Source organism: Rattus norvegicus, chromosome 12, assembly GCF_036323735.1.
Source record: "Rattus norvegicus strain BN/NHsdMcwi chromosome 12, GRCr8, whole genome shotgun sequence".
Taxonomy (NCBI): Eukaryota; Metazoa; Chordata; class Mammalia; order Rodentia; family Muridae; genus Rattus; species Rattus norvegicus.
The window spans coordinates 31,213,941-31,232,594 of NC_086030.1; the positions used below are offsets into that span (position 1 = coordinate 31,213,941).

Below are 18,654 nucleotides of genomic sequence, written 5' to 3' on the forward strand. Positions count from 1 at the left end.
GAGTACTGAGGCTCCAGACCCACGGGTAAACATGAGCCACGGAGAAAGACTGGGAGAGCCTGGCAAAGGCTGGTGCAGTGTGTGCAAGCAGCTCCCTGGGGGATGGTGGTGTCTTAGGGTCATAATTCCATGCTGAGGGAGACGATTGCATTTTATTGCAGTAGCTACAGTTCTTAGGCACCGCTTTCAGATGGCTGCCATGAAAGTTTAAAATTGGTAATAACATAATTTTTCATCTTTCCTCGGGTGTTACATAGCTTCACATTCTATGATCCTACCTACCCTTGGTTAACCTGTCTGAAAACAGTAAATTATCTCAATTTCTCCGCTCAGCTCCACGTCTGTGATATAATGACGTCTGACTTTTTTCCTACAATGTCATAGTCACAGGTTCCAGAGGTCAGGGTATGGAACAGGGCAGGGGGCAGCATCCTTCTACCTAGGGTCGTACTGAATTTTTGTTTCAATTTTACGTATTATTATTATTGGGGGAGGTGTACCTGTGCCGTGACATACAAGTAGAGACCTAAGGACAACTTTGTGGACCCAGTAGTCTCCTTTCACCTTTATGTGGGATCTTAGGATCAATGTCAGAGTGTCAGGCTTGACAAAGCCTGTATCTGCTGAACCATCTTTTCAGTTCCAAACTGATTCTGTGCATGCGTTCCTGTGTATGTGTGTGCGTGTACATGTGTGTGCATACACATGTGTGTACATTCATGCATGTGTGTATGCATATGTGTGCGTGTGTCTGTGCATGTGCATGTGTATATGCACATGCGTGTGTGTACTTTCATGCATGTGTGTGCACATGTGTGTGCATATGTGTGTGCACATTTGTTTGCACGTGTGTGTGTGTGTGTGTGTGTATGTGTCACATATCAGAGGGTGTTACATCATCCCTTAGGCACATTTATTTGAGACAGTGGTTCTCACTGAATGAACTTTGCTACATATACCGGGCTGGCTAGCTGGCCAGTGAGCTTCCAGGAGTGTGCCTGTGTGTGTGTGTGTGTGTGTCCCATCTCATCCTTACTGGGATAACAGATTCATGCTGTGGTGCTGGGGTCTTCTATGGGCTCTTGGGACCAAACCAGGGTCATCACTTTTGTGAGACAAGCACTTTATCCACTGAGTCATCTCCCCAGCCCCTAACTCTTAAAATAGTTTTAATTCTGTCTCCAGTCATTAGAGGTGGGAAGGGCAGCTTGTCTCAGCCTGGCTTTCATGCAAAGTTTTCAGTATCAATAGGAAAGCAGAAAGGAAACACAGGAGTTCTATATAGGAGTGTATAGAATAGAACCTTCTATAGGTGGGTATGGGTTCCATCTTGGTTTGTAAGCTTATGATAAAATGCGTTAGCTTTTTTTAAATCCCTATACTAGTGTCTGAGAAAAGCAACTTAAGGAAAACAAGATGTAGACAGTCTCACTGTAGAGAGAGAGAATAAATATGTCTGTTCTAGATTCCAGCTACCTTTCCCCTTTTCTACTTTTCTTTTTCTTTTTCTTTTTTTTTCCGGAGCTGGGGACCGAACCCAGGGCCTTACGGTTACTAGGCAAGCGCTCTACCACTGAGCTAAATCCCCAACCCCCTTTTCCACTTTTTATTTCAACCAGGTGCCCAGCTTTGTAAGATGGTGCTGCAGCTGTTCAGGGTGGCTCTTTCCCCTTTACCAGTTCAATCTGGAATGCCTTTGCAGACACATCCAGAGATGTATGCTTTAATAGTGTCCTAGCTGTCTTTCAGTCCAATCAAGTTGACAACCAACATTAACCACCTATTCTAGTTAGCTTTAACTGTTAGCTTGACATAGCCTAGAGTCATCTGAGAAGAGAGTCTCAGTTGAGGGGATTGCCCAGACCAGATTGGCCTATGGACATATCTGTGGGAGTTTGTTTTGCCTGTTACTTTATGGAGAGGACTCAGTCCACTGTGGGCAGAACCATTCCCTGAGCAAGTGGTCCTAGAGCCTGTAACTAATGTAACTAAGGGTGGACCAGTGAGAAAGCCAGTGAACAGCATTCTCTAAGCTTTCTACTTCAGATACCTGTTTTAGTTCCCGCCCTGACTTCCCTCAGTGACGGACTGTGACTTTGAAAAGTGTGATCCAAATAAGCCCTTTCTTTTCCTAAGTTGCTTTTGTTTGGAATACTTTAGCACAGACAGAAAGAAAAACAAACAAACAAACAAACAAACAAACAAAAACCCAGGAGCACCATCACACCAGAGAAGGGTTTTAAGAAGTCTCCTGACTTTCTTTCTCAAACTAAAAGCTGAGAAGTTGCCTGGGAGTGGATCAACTAATGATTAGATTCAAAAACCAAAGAAGGTGGACTTGGAGTACTACCTCAAAGGAAACAGTGCTGTAACTCAACTATTCCTACAGGGCTCCAAAATGATTCCTCAGCTGTCTTTAAGTCACAGTATAGGCTCATCGATGAGGTGTTATCTGAGAGCCAAGGTTCAAGCCCCATAGATACTCCAACTTTAATAGGGAGCAGGTAGAGACCCAGCGGCCTTCAGAACGTATAGACATTAAGTTTCCCATTCTTTGTCCAATAATCCTTACTCACTAATGCCCTTCTGACACAGAGAAAGGCTAGTCCCCAGCTATGACTGAAAGAATGGGAGGTTGGACAATGGGGTGGAGGGTGAATTAGTTACAGAGAGGAACTTTGATAGCCTTTGTGTGAACAGTCATGAAACAAGAGCTCTGCTGTTGGTCTTTCACTAGGGTATGCCTGTCAAGTGGCCTCCCTCTAGGCCACGCACAAGCCCCTTGCTGTAGGATTCTAAGCAAGTGCTTCTCCTGAACCATACCCGCAGCTCCTCAATGGAGGACTCTTGGAAGAGCTCTACTGTGGATTCATACTCACCCCCCACCCCAGCTCCTTGCTGGAGGATTCCAGGCAGGCTCTCTTACACTGAGCCAAGCCTCTTGCCCTTCAGTGGACACTTCCTCTACCTCTGAGCCATACCTTCAGCCCCTCAGCGAAGCATTCTAAGCAAAACCACCACCACCACCACTGAACTACATGCATACACCCTTAGCCTAGGTGGAATGGCCCTGAGACATTTGGCCATTCTGAATAGGAATGCTCTGAGTGAAACTATAGCTTGTATCTCACAAGTTACTGTCACATTACCAGATGATTAATATGAGCTTTAAAGACTCAAGAACACAGAGTTGCGATCCTGAGCCATTAATATTACACGATTCTCTGATGTACAGAATGGAAGCATGCACCAGCAGTTTCCTCAGTGTGCATCTTTACTTATCAGACACTTAATTTGTTAATGGTTGATGGGGAGATTTAATTGTCGGAAAGGAGTTTTATGGGCCTTCTGATGTCATTAAGCTGATATAATGTGCTTTCTTAATCATGAGGACATGGTAATTTCTCCTCCATCCAATGATGCCAAGATGCTAGTGGTTATGACTGTAGTCCATTAAAAGGACAGAGAGCCTGTTGTATTCCAAATAGCATAGACTAGAATAGAAGCTTTGGATACTAGAATTCCTGGGAGAAGATGTCATATAAGAAGTTTTACCCGGGGAGCTGGAGAGATGATCCAGAGGTTAAGAGTGCTTGCTGTTCTGGAAGAGGACCCCAGGCACAGTTTCCAGAATCCACATGAGACAGCATACAACCATGCCTAACTCCAGCTTCAGGAAATCTAGCGCCCTCTTCTGGCCTCCATGGACACTGCACTCGTGTGCATAAATCACAGACACACATAACGTGCATGTAAATAAAAACAGCAAAGTTTTGCTTTTAGGGAACAGTTCATTTCTTTCTCCTGTTCTAGTGTTGAGTACTGATGCTAGGGTTCCATGATCACTAAGCAGGGGCTCCACCACTGAGCTGCATCACAGACCTTTTCTATTTTTACTTAAACTCACTCTTTAGACCAGACAGGTCTTGCACTTGTGATCCCCCTGCCTCAACCTCCAGAACAGCTAAGACAACAGACTTGCACCATGATGCCTAACCTATATAGGTTTTCCCCTTTGACCTAAAGAGCTGCTTGCCAGGATTTCCTGTTGGTTCTCTGTCTTTGATTGTTTATTGCTGAGCTTCAGGTGCGAGTGAGGCAATCTCCTCAAAGAGGACAAACGCCCCATCTAAGGGTTAGAGTGAGGGCTGGTTAGAAAACACATCCTGCCCAAGAAGACACCTGCTCCCAGCCCCATGTGATACCATACAGAGAACCAGAATGGTTGGGTTCCCAGCCTTTTAAAACTTCTTTTCTTTGTGTTTATGTACAAGTTATCTGTTTGAGTTTTATCCCACCATGTGTACAGATGCCCATGGAGTTCAGAAAGGAGTATCTGATTCCCTAGAGCTGGAGTTACAGTTATATAATGAGATTTTTCTCTGATCCATCAGTAGTAAAAATAGTGATATGGAGGCTTCCCTGATAATTTAAACGCTTATGCCTTCTGCTTGGGTAGTCCCCCAGCTAGCTCATCTTACTTGATGATCTAGCCTGGGGCCTGCCACATGGCTAGCTCTATACGTTTCTCTGCTCAGCTCTGGTCCATGTCTGTTTCTTCTCTGTCTACTCTCAAATCTTCTGCTTCTGCTTTCCTTGCCTGCATCACTCTGTCTCTGGAAGTTCTGCCCTCCTCCTTCCTGCCCTAGCGATTGGCTAATTTGCTCTTTATTACAACCAGTCAGCAGCAAGACCTCACTTGACGGCCTTTAGGCTGGTGAGGAAGGACGAATATTTACAAAATAGAAAACCCGGTGGGGGCTGGAGAGATGGCTCAGCTGTTAAAGGCTAGGCTCACAACCCAAAATATAAGAAAACCCGGTAATGGGGCACACACATGACAATAGCAGAATCCTACCAGCATTTAGCTCCCATACCGAGACATACCAACGTGAAGAAAGGTTATCCTAACACGGTTGTGAGCTACCCCACCCAGATGTTAGGGATGAAACAAAGGTCCTCTGAAAGAGCAGCAAGCTCTCTTACCCCACAGAGCCAAGTCTTCAGCCGTGTGTGTGTGTGTGTGTGTGTGTGTGTGTGTGTGTGTGTGTGTATTTTTTTTCCTTTTGAAGCACAATCTAATGGAGGCCAGGTCTTGAATGCGCCGTGAAGCTGATGATTAAATCCTTATCTTCTTACCTTCTGCTTTCAGAGTGCTGGGATTATGTGGTACTCGGGATAGAACCTTTGTGTACACCAAGTACATGTTATGCCAGTCAAGCTGTATCTCCAGTTCTAGGCGCCTAGACGTTCTAAGAGAACTCATTAGTAGATCTTTTGTGAAATCTGACTTCAAATGTCAAGGACTCCGTCATGCGGCCTTGCAGAGCTGAGGGGAAGACGGCTCCTCGGAGAAAGCACTTGCTGAGTATGTGGGTTTCCTTACTCGGAACCTCCATAAAGCTGGATGCAGTGGCACACATTGGTAATCTCAGCACTTTCAAGAGAGATGCATGCGTTTATTGATCATTTTTTTATGCTCACGTGAACATTCCTGACTAAGTTTGTGTGCACTCTGTGCAGGCAGTAGCCTCCGGTGGCCAGAAAAGGGCATCCGATTCCCCCGGTGCTGGAGTAACTCACGGTTATGCCTGATGTGGGTGCTGAGAACTGAACCTGAGTTGTCAGCAAGAACGGTTAAGCACTCGCAACCTCTGAGCCATCTCTCCAGACCCAGTCCCAGCTCTTATACAGGAGGATGGAAGGCAGGGATAGGGAATACTCTGGATGTTTGTTATGATGGTTTGGATGAAAATGGTCCCTGTAGGCTCACAGGGAGTGGCATTGCTTGAAAGGATTAGCATCTCTGGCCTCAGTGGTATAGGTGTGGCCTTGTTGGAGGAGTGTGTTACTGGGGGTGGGCTTTGAGGTTTCAGAAGCTCAAGTCAGACTCAGTGGCTCATTCTTTCTCCCTGCTGCCTGCCAATAAGGATAAAGAGCTTTCAGCAGCCATGTTTCCCACCATGATCATGGACTGAACCTCTGAACCTGTAAACCAGCCCCAATTAAATGCTTTTCTTTATATGAGTTGATGTGATCATGGTGTCTCTTCACAGCAATAAAACTCTACTATGGCAATTGTGGGTGATCTACTCTGGCGTATACAGCGGCAAACAAGAGACCCTATCTCAAACAAGACAGAAGAAGGGTTGATGTCTCAGGTTGTCTTCTGACCTGCTCAACACACACACACACACACACACACCACACATTTACACAGATTAAAAATCACAAGTGGCATTTAACTATTAGAGAGTGGCACTACTGTGTTAAACATTTGGTTCTTGTAAGAGTTGTTGTGGTCATGGTGTCTTTTCATAGCAGGGTAATTCCTGACTAAGCTACTATATAGGAAAATAGCTGGTTTTGTTGGTTTGCGCTTATAAGGAGGAGTAAATAGGTAGATTCCTAGGAGTTCACGTCCAGCAAGCCTAGGCAAATATATTAGCTTCATGTTCAGTGAGAGAGCCTATCTCAAAATACAAGGTAGATGGTCTCAGAAAGGACACCTGAGGTTGATCTCTGGCTTCCACAAGTATGAGCACACACATATAAAAGCACCTGCACACCGCATACACATACACGTCCATATGTACCACACATACACAGGTACACGTGCACGCACAACACATTATATATATAATATATTTTTTATTAACTTGATTATTTCTTATTTACATTTCGAATGTTATTCCCTTTCCCGGTTTCCGGGCAAACATCCCCCTAACCCCTCCCCCTCCCCCTCTATATGGCTGTTCCCCTCCCCATCCTCCCACCATTACCGCCCTCCCCCCAACAATCACATTCACTTGGGGTTCAGTTTTGGCAGGACCAAGGGCTTCCCCTTCCACTGGTGCTCTTACTAGGCCATTCATTGCTACCTATGAGGTTGGAGCCCAGGGTCAGTCCATTTATAGTCTTTGGGTAGACAGCACATTCTTTTGAATGAGCTAGATCCTATTTGTCTTTATGTAGCTATATGTGGAAAACCAGCCAACTGAGAACAGAGAGGCAGCAAGTGTCTTAGAGCCTTGAGCGTTCTGAGCTAGGTGCACCATGATTTTATAAATGCTGGCCCAGTCCAGCAGCTGAATGCCGAGCTGTCAGCTTTACATCTGCAGATCTGAGCATCTCTTTCCAGCTGTGAGACCCCCCCCCCCGACTCCCTCCCCAGACTCTCACCAGGAGAAGACCCGGAACATGAGGCGTTCTGGTGTCTGAAGGGAGGAGACTCTCTCCACACCTTGCTTTTGGAGCCTCATCTGAACACCTCGCTAGGCATCTCCTGTGAGTTGACAACAGGACCTCCCTGTTCTGTGTTAGGTGACCTTGTAATTAGTGACACTGCTCGTTAATAACCAATTCAAGATGATGAGTAACAATTAGCGGTCCTTAATCCAACATGTAATTTGATGATAAGTTATAAGGTACGGGAGTGTCAGAGCCTGTGAGCGTCGTTGAGTTGAAAGAATTGCCCTGGATGTGCAGAGCTGCTGAGATTTCATTCTGTGCCTAGATATATGGAAGGGGAGAAAGCTACTTTTCTCTCCCGAGGGGAACATGACAAGTTTATACAAGAGGACTGCTTCAAGTGACAAAGCAGCCTTCTTTTTTTTTTTTTTTTAAGGCTTTAAAATGCATACCTTTTTCTATGTATCAGCATAAATATTTTAGGCATTAACTATGCTCAGCTTCATGGTACGTACTTCCACGGGGACAGTCCTGGTTAAATGATAAAATTCTTACCCTGAAAGAGTTTGCAGACTGAGCCGGGGAGGTGGCTCAGGGGGAAAAAGTGCTTGCTTGGGCAAGCATGAAGACCCGAATCTCATCCTTAGCATCGACATTTAAAAGACCTGGCCTGATGGTGTGGGCTTACAACCCAAGAGCTAGTGGAGATGAGACAGGATGATTCCTTAGGGCTTGCTGACTGGTGAGCCCAGGCAAATTGAGGGAACTCTAGGTCAGTGAGAGACCCTGTCTCATGAAAACAAGATAGATGGCACCTGAGGAATGGAGTGTTAAGTTGTTCTCTGGACCCATAGATTCCATATGGACATGCTCCCCCCTGCATCTGTATACACTTGCGTAACCACCTCCCTCCCTCTTTCCCTCCCTCCCACTTCTCTTTCATACACACACACACACACACACACACACACACAGAGCTTGACTGTAGACACATGTGATAGTCCTGTTTGGGTTAGTGGGAGGAGGATGGATTTTGTGAGTTGAGTGGGGGTTGGAGGGAGATGGAGTATAAACCTTGACTAACATTGGAATTTTCCCTGTGCAGGGTTACACACAGGGATGTCAGATATCTCTAATGTCTTACAGTTGAAGGTTTGGTTCCCAGATAGTGGCCTCACTTGAGAGTGCTTTGATTAACTTCATAGATAGGTTACCCTGTTGATGAATGGGCTTCTAGGAGGCAGAGGTCACGTCTTGCGTCTTGTACGTGGCTCATAATCAATCTGTCTCTGTCTCTGTCTCTGTCTCTGCTTCTCTCTCTGTCTCTCTGTCTCTCTGTCTCTTTCTCTCTGTCTCTGTCTCTCTCTGTCTCTGTCTCTCTCTGTCTCTGTTTCTCTCTGTGTCTCTCTCTCTGTCTCTGTCTCTGTCTCTTTCTGTCTCTGTCTCTCTCTGTCTCTGTCTCTTTCTGTCTCTGTCTCTCTCTGTCTCTCTCTGTCTCTGTCTATCTCTCTGTCTCTCTGTGTCTCTGTCTATCTCTCTGTCTCTCTCTCTGTCTCTCTGTCTCTGTCTCTCTCTGTCTCTGTCTCTCTGTGTCTCTCTGTCTCTCTCTCGTCTCTGTCTCTCTCTCATCTCTGTCTCTCTCTGTCTCTCTCTCGTCTCTGTCTCTCTGTCTCTCTCTCTCTCTCACACACACACACACGCTCACACGCTCACACGCTCACACACGCTCTCGCTCTCTAGCTTTCTCTCCCACGCTTTCTTGCTCTCTCACTCTCCTCATTTGTTTGTTCTCGCTCTTTCTCCATTCTTTCTTTGTCTCTCCCTTTCTCGCTCTCTCTCCTTTCCTTTTTCTATGTGCTTGTGCACTCAAGTTCTTTCTTTCACTTAATCTGTTTCCTCTTCTTCCTCCCCCGTTTCTTCTTCCTCCTCTTCCTTCTTCCTGTCTGCCTCCTTTTATCTTCCTCCTCACCCTACTTCCTGCCCACCATGAAGTGAGCAACTTCCCTCCGTTATGCTCCCTGCTCATCATTTTCTTTCTCACCACAGCCTGAAAGCTACAGGTCCAGCCAACCGTGAACCAGAAGTTCTAAAATCACACCCGTGTAAGAATTTCATCCTTTTTGTTTATTAGTGTGTTTGTTTTTCTGGTTCTTCAAGACAGGGTTTCTATGTGTAACCCTGGCTGTCCTGGAACTCCCTCTGTAGACCATGATCACCCCTGCACTCAGAGATCTGCCTATCTCTGCCTCTTGAGTGCTGGGATTAAAGGTGTTCGCCACCATGCCTGGCAAATCTTTCCTCCTTTGAGGTTTTTTTTTTTTTTTTTTTTTTTTTTTTTTTTTTTTTTTTTTTTTTTTGTCTTAGTTAGGGTTTTACTGCTGTGAACAGACACCATGACCAAGGCAACTCTTATAAGGACAACATTTAATTGGGGCTGGCTTACAGGTTCAGAGGTTCAGTCCGTTATCATCAAGGTGGGAACATGGCAGCGTCCAGGCAGTCATGGTACAGGCAGAGCTGAGAATTCTACATCTTCATCTGAAGACTGCTAGCAGAATACTGGCTTCCAGGCAGCTAGGATGAGGGTCTTTAAACCCACGCCCAAAGTAACATAACTACTCTAACACGGCCACACCTCCAAATAGTGCCACTCCCTGGGCCAGCATATGCAAACCATCACGTTCCACTCCCTGGCCCCCATAGGCTTGTTCAAACACCTGAGTCTGTGGGGGCCATACCTAAGCATAGCATAATGCAAAATACATTTTTAGTCCAACTTCAAAAATTCCCATAGTCTATAGCAGTCTCAATAAGACTTCTGCTTCTTCCTCCTCCTCCTCCTCTTCCTTCTCTTCTTCTTCACACGTATTATGTGTGTGAACATGTCTGCATGTGTGCAGACATGAGTGTTATAACAGAAGTGTAGATGTCAGAAGGCCGCTTTTATGAGACACTTCTCTCCTATGTGGGTCTTTGAAGTAGAACTCGTGTCCTCAAGCTTGGCAGCAAGCACTTTTACCGCTGAGCCACCTTGCCTGTCCAAAGGAGTGATTTTTTTTTTTTTTTTTTTTTTAGTGCCAAGGGATTATTCGTGCAGGAAACGAAAAGGAACCCTCTCCCCATGTCAGCTCCTCCTGTTTGTGACAGGGCGGAAGGTGTTCGTTAGTCGTTGTGAACACACTGCTTTGGAGTGAAATCAATTCAAACACTTGACATTGTCTGGTCCTTTGAATACATCCCCTAGTTACCGATCCATTTTGCACTGAACTTTGGGGCTGCAACTACATAGCTTTCTATTGGAAGCAAGATTCCCAGGTAGTGCCCCCAGGCTACAGCAACATTTGCAAGAGAATCACTCTTCCAGTTGACAAGGGGAGAGAGACCTGTCTCCAACAGCAAACGCTGATGGCTCACAGTAGCAGATAGATTAATCTGAACATTGTAGCCAAAAAAAAAAAAAAAAAAAAAAAAAAAAAGGTCCTTTACCTCAGCAAAGAGCTCCCAAAGTGTGGGCTGCCTCAGCGTAGACGAGCTTTATTTAAAACTGAGTGATTTTTTAAAAATGGAAGACACTTTACCCTTTACCCTTGAGTTAAAAGTGAGATTTCTGAGGCATAGCTTGGACATAAATTGGGAAACCAGGGTACCATTAATTTTATCACGTTGATTTGGCAGGGGGAGATCAATGGGTTTCTGATTCCTCCGTGACAGGAGATTGGATCCAGCTGTGGGAAATGTAGGCTGCAGCCATTTTCATTTTTGGTTTGTTCTTGGTGTGTGTATGCATGTGTGCATGCATGCCTATGTGATACACACACACACACACACACACACGCCAGTGTGTGTGTGTGTGTGTGTGTGTGTGTGTGTGTGTGTATGTGTGTGTGTGCAGGTTTGCAGAGGGTAGGGAAGGACATGAGGCAGCCCACTCTATCACTCTCTGCCTTATTTGCTTGAGACAAGCTCTCCCACTGCACCTGGAGCTAGGCTAGTGGCTCTTAAGTCCAAGGAATCCCCTTGTCTCTGTGTGGTGCTAAGATCACAGACACCTTGCAGCTGCCACACCCATCTTTTATGTGGGTGCAGAGGATTCAAACTTAGGCTGTGTAATAAGCGCTCTCGCCCACTTGGCTATCTCCCTAGACCTTAGAGCTTTTATTTAGTTCATTCCTCTATATAGTACTGGGGATTGGACCCAGGACTTTGTCCCAGTAAACTATGTTGGTCTGCAGACCTTTGATTTTATTTTGAGATGGGGGTCTCTAAGAGTCCCTGACTGATGTCAAACTCACCGTGAAGTTCAGGATGGCTTCACACCGTCATTGCTCCATCCTTAGTCTTCAGAGTAGTTGGGATGACAAGCCTGCACCCATACACAAGTCTCAATCCACTCTCTGGATAATTCTGGAATGTGTTATTTTCTTGACCCTTCGACATGCTTTCCTTCTCCTGCCTTTTCTTCCCACTCCTCATTTACTCCTCCACTCTCAAAGCCTAAAAGGTACATTTATGTGACTCTCCACTTGAGCTCAGAGTAGAAAATAACTTGGACTAACTTCTTTCTCACTCCCTCTGATGAAGGGAAGCTCTTGCTGGCTTGCACACAGGTTCATGCTTTAGCTAGCTTTCTTACATAACCTACCTAGGGAATGGTGCTGCCAGTTGTGGGCTGAACCCTCTTGTATCAATTATCAATCAAGATAATACCCTTTAGACATGCTCACAGGTCAGTCTGTTATGCACAGTTCCTCATCTGAGGCTCTCCTCTTGGATGACTCTAGGTTTCATCAAGTTGACAATTACAGCTACCAAGGACATCAGATATTTAGTCACAACAACCAGAGAGTAGCTAATAACTTCACCATGGTTCTTACTAAATCTTACATTTAAAAAATAGGTGTTACAGACACAAAGCTGTCTTTGAAGCCAGACCTTACCTACTTTCCTGTTTGTTGCAATGTAAAAATAAATAACCATGTCACTTCTGTTAGGTTAGGAAGGAAGAAAGCAGAGCTGGAAACAGTGGCACACCCCTGTTGTCTTAGTTACGGTTTTTAATGCTGTGAAGAGACACCATGACCAAGGCAACTCTTATAAAGGTCTTTTAATTAGGGCTGGCTTACAGGTTCAGAGGTCCATTCCATTATCATCAAGGTGGGAAACAGGCATTGTCCAGGCAGACATGGTGCTGGAGGAGCCCAGAGTTCTACAGCTGGATCTTAAGGAAGCCGGAAGACAATTTTCCACATTGGGCAGACCTTGATCCTAGGAGTCCTCAAAGCCCGCCCACACAGTGACACACTTCCTCCAACAAGGCCACACCTCCTAATAGTGCCACCCCCTGGGCTAAGCTTATACAAACCACCATATTCTGCTCCCTGGTTTCCAGAGGCTTGTTCAAACATACGAATTTATGGAAGCTATACCTAGGCAAAGCATAATGAAAAATACATTTAGTCCAACTTCCAAAGTCCCCATAGTCTATAGCAGTCTCAGCAATGTTAAAAGTCCAAAGTTCGAAGTCTCTTCTGAGATTCATCCAATCACCTATAAAATCAAAATTGAAAAGCAGATCACACACCTCCAACATCACAAGATATACATTACCATTCCGGAACATCGTAGCGAGAAAATACTGGACCACGGCAAGACCAAACACCAGCTGGGCAAACTCCAAACTCTGCATCTCCAAGTCTGATGTCGAAGCGGTCTTCAGATCTTTAACTCTTTTCACCTTTGTTGACTGTAACAGACTTCTTTCTTTTGGCCTGGCAGCACTCCTTGTTAATAGCTTTCCTCAGCAGGTATCCACGGCTCCTGGCATCTCTAACGTCTTGAGGTCTCCAAGGCAACTTCCACACATGATATTCTCCAAAGGGCTTGGGTCACATCCAGCTCTGCTCTCTATAGTATTCCAGGCTCTGATTGCCTCCACTCCACTGCTGCTGCTGTTCTTAGTGGTCATCCCGTGGTCCTGGCATCTCCACTATGCTGGAGACTTCCACTGCAACTACCCTTCACTGATAGCCTCACATAAGCTCCTTTCATGGTGCCACGCTTAAACTTCTTTGTGTGACCCCTTCAGTCCTGGGGCATCAGCTGCTACTGAGGCTATACCTTCAATAATGACCTTCCCTGACCTCTCATAGTGCCAAGGCTCAATTCTCTCCATGACCCCTCCCTTCATGCCTTCAAAATCAGTACTACCTGGGTGACTCTTTTTTTTTTTTTTTTTTCTTTTTTCGAAGCTGGGGACTGAACCCAGGGCCTTGTGCTTGCTAGGCAAGTGCTCTACCACTGAGCTAAATCCCCAACCCCACCTGGGTGACTCTTATACATTACTAAGTCTAGCTGCAGCATGAGATATAACCCTGGCTGTCTCTAGAATGCAGCTTTTTGTTGTTGTTGTTGTTTTTTGTGCTCTCAGAAAACACTTCCCAGAAGATTTTACCTCAGTGATGTTGGTCTCTTTTTAATCACCACTAGTTTCTTTTTTTTTTTTTTTTTTTTTTTTTTTTGGTTCTTTTTTTCGGAGCTGGGGACCGAACCCAGGGCCTTGCGCTTCCTAGGTAAGCGCTCTACCACTGAGCTAAATCCCCAGCCTCACCACTAGTTTCTTAACTTCAACTAACCAGCATCAATTGTCCCAGTCATCCCCTCTATTCTGTATGTAAAGCCAGAACTTACATGGCTGAAACTGCCAAGTTCTGCTGCTTGCTGGAGCTGGAACATGGCCTCCTTGTTCTATTAAATTACCACCAGCTTTCTGTTTTCCAATTCCTTCACTGCCTAGGCTTGGCTATCCTAGAACTTGCTCTGTAGACTGACCTTGGCCTGAGACATCTGCATGACCCTGTCTTTGGAATACTGGGATTACAGATGTGTAACACCAGGCCTGTACCTAAGCTTTTCTCTTCTTGGAACTTGCTCTGGGCCAGGCTGGCCTTGAACTCAGAGATTTGCTTGCCTCTGTCTCCTGCAATTAAAGGTGTGTACACCATGCCTGAGCCTAAGCTTTTCATCACAATTCCTCAAGATCCAGATCAAAATCCTGTATCTTCCATTCTCAAGATTTGGGTCACAGGTGTGCCCTCCATTCCTGGATTGTAATCCATTTCAGACGAAAAGTCCAAAGGAAAACAATAACCAGGTAATAATAATGCCTATGTATAACTATCTGAATTTGACTGCAAACATATAAAACAATTAAGCTACTTAGCTAGCTGGGTTTTTCCCCCAAAGACACTCCTCCCTTAATCTGTTTAATGTCCTTGAAACAGGATTTGGCTCTATTGCATTTCCTGTTGCCCTTTTATCACTTGAACCATACTTTTTTTTTTCTTTCTAAGCTTGCTATGCTTGACCAGAATGCTGCTCATGAGAGTAAACCAGAGGATAAAGCCTATGCTGGGCTTTTCTGAAACTTCCTTTCTTAATGCAATTAGTATAATTACTTTACCTTAGCCTCAGGCAGACTATCATACAATGGCAAAAAGCCGCAACATTCTTCACCAAAACTTCCTAAGAGTTTTGATCTCCAGAGTTCAAATCACCATCAGCACCAATGCCTTCTATATTCCTACTAGGATGACCCATTAAGTCCCACTTAAAGCACTCCACTGCTTTCCAAATCCATGTTCTTCCAAATAAGAACATGGTCAGGCCTAATATAGCAATACTTCACCACTGGTACCAACTTCTGTCTTACTTAGAGTTTCCATTGCTGTGAAGAGACAACATGACCAAAAGAACTCTTACAAAGAGCAACATTTGATTGGGGCTGGCTTACAGGTTCAGAGATTCAGTCCATTATCGTCAAGGTGGGAAACAAAACAGTATCCAGGCAGACACATTGCTGGAGAAGGAACTGAGAGTTCTACTTCTTGATTCAAAGGCAGCCAGGGGAAGACTGTCCTCCAGGCAGCCAGGAGAAGAGCCTCAAAGCTCACCCCCACAGTGACACACTTCTTCCAACAAGGCCACACCTCCTAATAGTGCCATTCCTGGGCCAAGCGTATTCAAACCACCACACCTGTCATGTCAGCTCCTTGGGAAGCTGAGGCAGAAGATTGCAATATAGAGAAACATGTGGGCTACAGAATGACCTCAAGGGCAGGCTATGTAACTTGGTGAAAACAGTGGCTGTAGCTTTGTGGTAGAGCATTTCCCTAGAATCCCCAAGCAAGGGACTGGGAGTGTAGCTCAGTATTACAGCACGTGCCTAGAATCACCCAGTGAGGGGTTGGGGGCATGGCTCAGTGGTAGAGCCCCTGCCTAGAATCCCCCAGTGAGGGGCTGGGGGCATGGTTCAGTGGTATAGTACCTCCTAGAGACCCCCAGTGAGGGACTGGAATGTCTCTCAGAAAATAGAGTGCCTGCCTGACATGTACAATGCCTGTGGTTGAATTATTGGTATTGCAAAAGGGAAAAAGACAGGAAAGAAAGGAAGTGAAGTTTTACTTTAGTACTTAGGAAGTTGGTAAATTCTAATAATGGATCTTCCACCATTTTTTTTTCAAATAACACACGATGTTTTCACCCTATTGTTCTCAATGAATTTTTAAGACCCCAGACATGTCCGGCCAATTTTCTCAAACTAGGAAAACGTGGGCTGACACCTTGCTACATCTAGTTGGAATTATAGGTTACAGCCTTTCTTCTTTCTTTTTTTGTTGTTGCCAAAGTGACTATGAAAATAACTGCTGCTACCAGGCACACTGGGAGTCGGTCAGGTGCAATCTACTTCATTTCCTGTGAGAACCCTGGGCTCCTGTAACATGAAGCCATTCTTCTGTCACATTCTTGGGCCAGATAAAGGTTGTAACAAGCTTGTTTAACTGTTAAGAACAGCACGACCACCACACAAACCTGCTTTTGCAGTGGGCCCTTCAAAGGCTCTTGAGAACAGGCAGCTTGTGAGGCCGGGTGTAACTCCTCCTCACGGGAGGCCCTTTATAGACTTGGTTGGGTACCCTGGGCAGTATTTTGGAGTCTGACTTCAGTGCAAGTCGTTCAATGGGCTCAGAGATGCCTAAGAAGTTTCCCCCTTAAAGGAAGAAGCAGAGAAATGTTCCTTCGGTGTCTTTTATTAACTGGATTTCCTACTGTGGTAGCTGTGGTGAGTGTGGGAGGGCTGGGCTTACAGGTGAGCTGTTTGGAGGTGTAAGCAGCTCTGATGTCTTCCTTTGCATGGATGAGTTCTGGGAAAGGTTTTTGTCTGGAAGTCAACTCCATTTCCAGTCTGGATTCAGCGTGGTTCAAGGTGTGAGCTTGATTTCTCTTTTCTTTTTCTTTCTTTCCTTCTTTATATTTTACTTGATGTGTGTGTATGTGTGTGTGTGTGTGTGTGTGTGTGTGTGTGTGTGTGTGTGTGTGTGTGTAAAAGCCTTGCTTTACAACTGGGCTCCACCCCTAGCTCCTCAAAGGTGAATTCTACTTAACCACTGAGCCATACCCCCAGCCCCCCACATTCCCAGCCCCTTCACTGGGGAATCTAAGAAAGTGCAAGTGCATTACCACTTAGCCACTCACTCCCTTGACCTCACTCCCTATATCCCTAGCCTTTCACTGGGGGATTCTAGGCAAGCGCTCCACCCTAGAGTCACTCTCCCAGCCTCAAGTTTGTAAATCTATACGCTGCTTTAGAAATGCTGAGCCTCAGTGGTAGAGCTCTTGCCTAGCAAGCGCAAGGCCCTGGGTTGGGTCCCCAGCTCCGGAAAAAAAAGAAAAAAAAAAAAAAAAAGGTAAAGAAATGCTGAGCCTGACTCCTAGGACTTCTTGAGATTCTTTGGCTCCTCCCTATCATCCCAGCTTCCCTAGAAAACCTTCTGGGGGATGTTGGGGACAAATGAGTGTATTACAAACAGTTACCAAAGGGAAAAGTCCTCAGGACTTGTGGCCTCCTTCCTTCTCTGTGTCATCGTCCCTGGTGGAGTGTTCCTGGCAGACATTCACAGATGGCCTCGTCTGTGACCTCACTCCAGTTGGCTCAGGAATCCTCTGACTCCGTTCTCCGTAGCCATGCCGGGCTGTAGATCCCTTGAGCCTCAGCCCTGGTCGGTCCCCCTGACGTTCTGGACTCAGCCGCAACCCCATTTCCCACTCAGGGACTTAGCCGTCCGCTGTTCCTGTAGCTTTCAGCTCCACCTCCGCCTTCCCTCCCACAGAAACGGAGCAGAAGGACTAAAGTGCTTGGCCTCCTGCCGCATGGCTTCCTGGAACATCACGTTCCCCTTGGTGAGGACGCCCCAGATGGAGACTGTGAGGCCATCTGTGGGGCACACTCCGTCCACAGCCCCCATGGAGAACAGCACGATCGTTCCCGTCTGCTCAGTGCATAGACATCACTGGGATGCGCCTGCAATTCTTTCAGTGGAGACATGCTGTTACCCCATCTCGCCATTTGCTTCCCCCTTCCTTGATTCCTGTAGCACAAGAGTGACCTAGGAGCTGCCTTTGCTGTAGCCCTGACCCCTCACCTGGGCCCAACGGGTGACTAGAACCACGGTGAAAGCCCGGTATGTCCTCCGCCTTCACCCTGTATCTATCTCCTTTCCTTGGGCTCAGAGTCCTGATTCTCAAGGGGCAACTGTCTTCCCTCATCTGCCTCATCCCCCTTCAAGGCTGAAGGCACGGTTAAGTCATTGGCCTAAACCTGTGGTTATCCCAGATTCCTCACACAGAATCCTCACAGGCTAGAATGCCCCCAAAGACATTGAACCACCATGGCGATGCTGCCTCTGGAACAAGACTGATGATCACACACCACCACCCCTCGTCCACCCAAGGACTGACTTATCCTCAAGCTACCATAAGAAGGTTTGGGAACTGCCTTGCAGGACCAGAGCCGAAGCAATGATGCTCGTACCTCATTTTGACCAGGACTGCTCAATTATACATACCCCCATATTCTCCCTCAGTTTTCCCTCTTTTCACTGGAGCTCAGTCATTACCGACAGATTACCGATGATCCTGGGCTCTCTGGACTTCTTTCTCTACCCCTCTTCCTGACATGTTGATTCAGTCTCCTTTCTCTGCTTCTCACCCTTACTACGGTGTCTAATTGGCTTGAGGGGGCGGGGGGAGGGACTGGGGACTCAGCCGGGTTAGTAAAGCATTTGCCTAGCGTGCAGAAAGCCTTCAGGTCCAAACCTCAAATCATATAAAGTCGAGCATGGTAGAAAGTTCCTGTAATCCTAGAGTTTAGGAGGGAGGCAGAGAAGAAGGATGAGTTCAAGGCCATCTTCGGCAACATGGTGACTTCGAGACCAGCCCAGGCTACATGTCACCTCATGTGAAACACAAGCAAAACCAATAAATAGTATATTGGGATAGGGAGACGACCCCAAGCCTAGCCTCTTGGGGATGCAAGAGACCTAGATTTTATGTCTTAAAACTGGTTACAGGAGAATGTGAGGTGGAAAACTCTGGGCTTGATTCTTCTCCCCTGAGTCTTCGCTGTGT

General features: G+C 46.0%; 1 protein-coding gene across 2 annotated transcripts in view; it reads left to right on the top strand.

Annotated features, from left to right (window-relative positions):
* The window catches only part of Galnt17 (polypeptide N-acetylgalactosaminyltransferase 17), a 458,691-nt gene that overhangs the window by 254,481 nt on the left and 185,556 nt on the right, over positions 1 to 18,654 (top strand). The gene's annotated exons all lie outside the window — the stretch shown is intronic.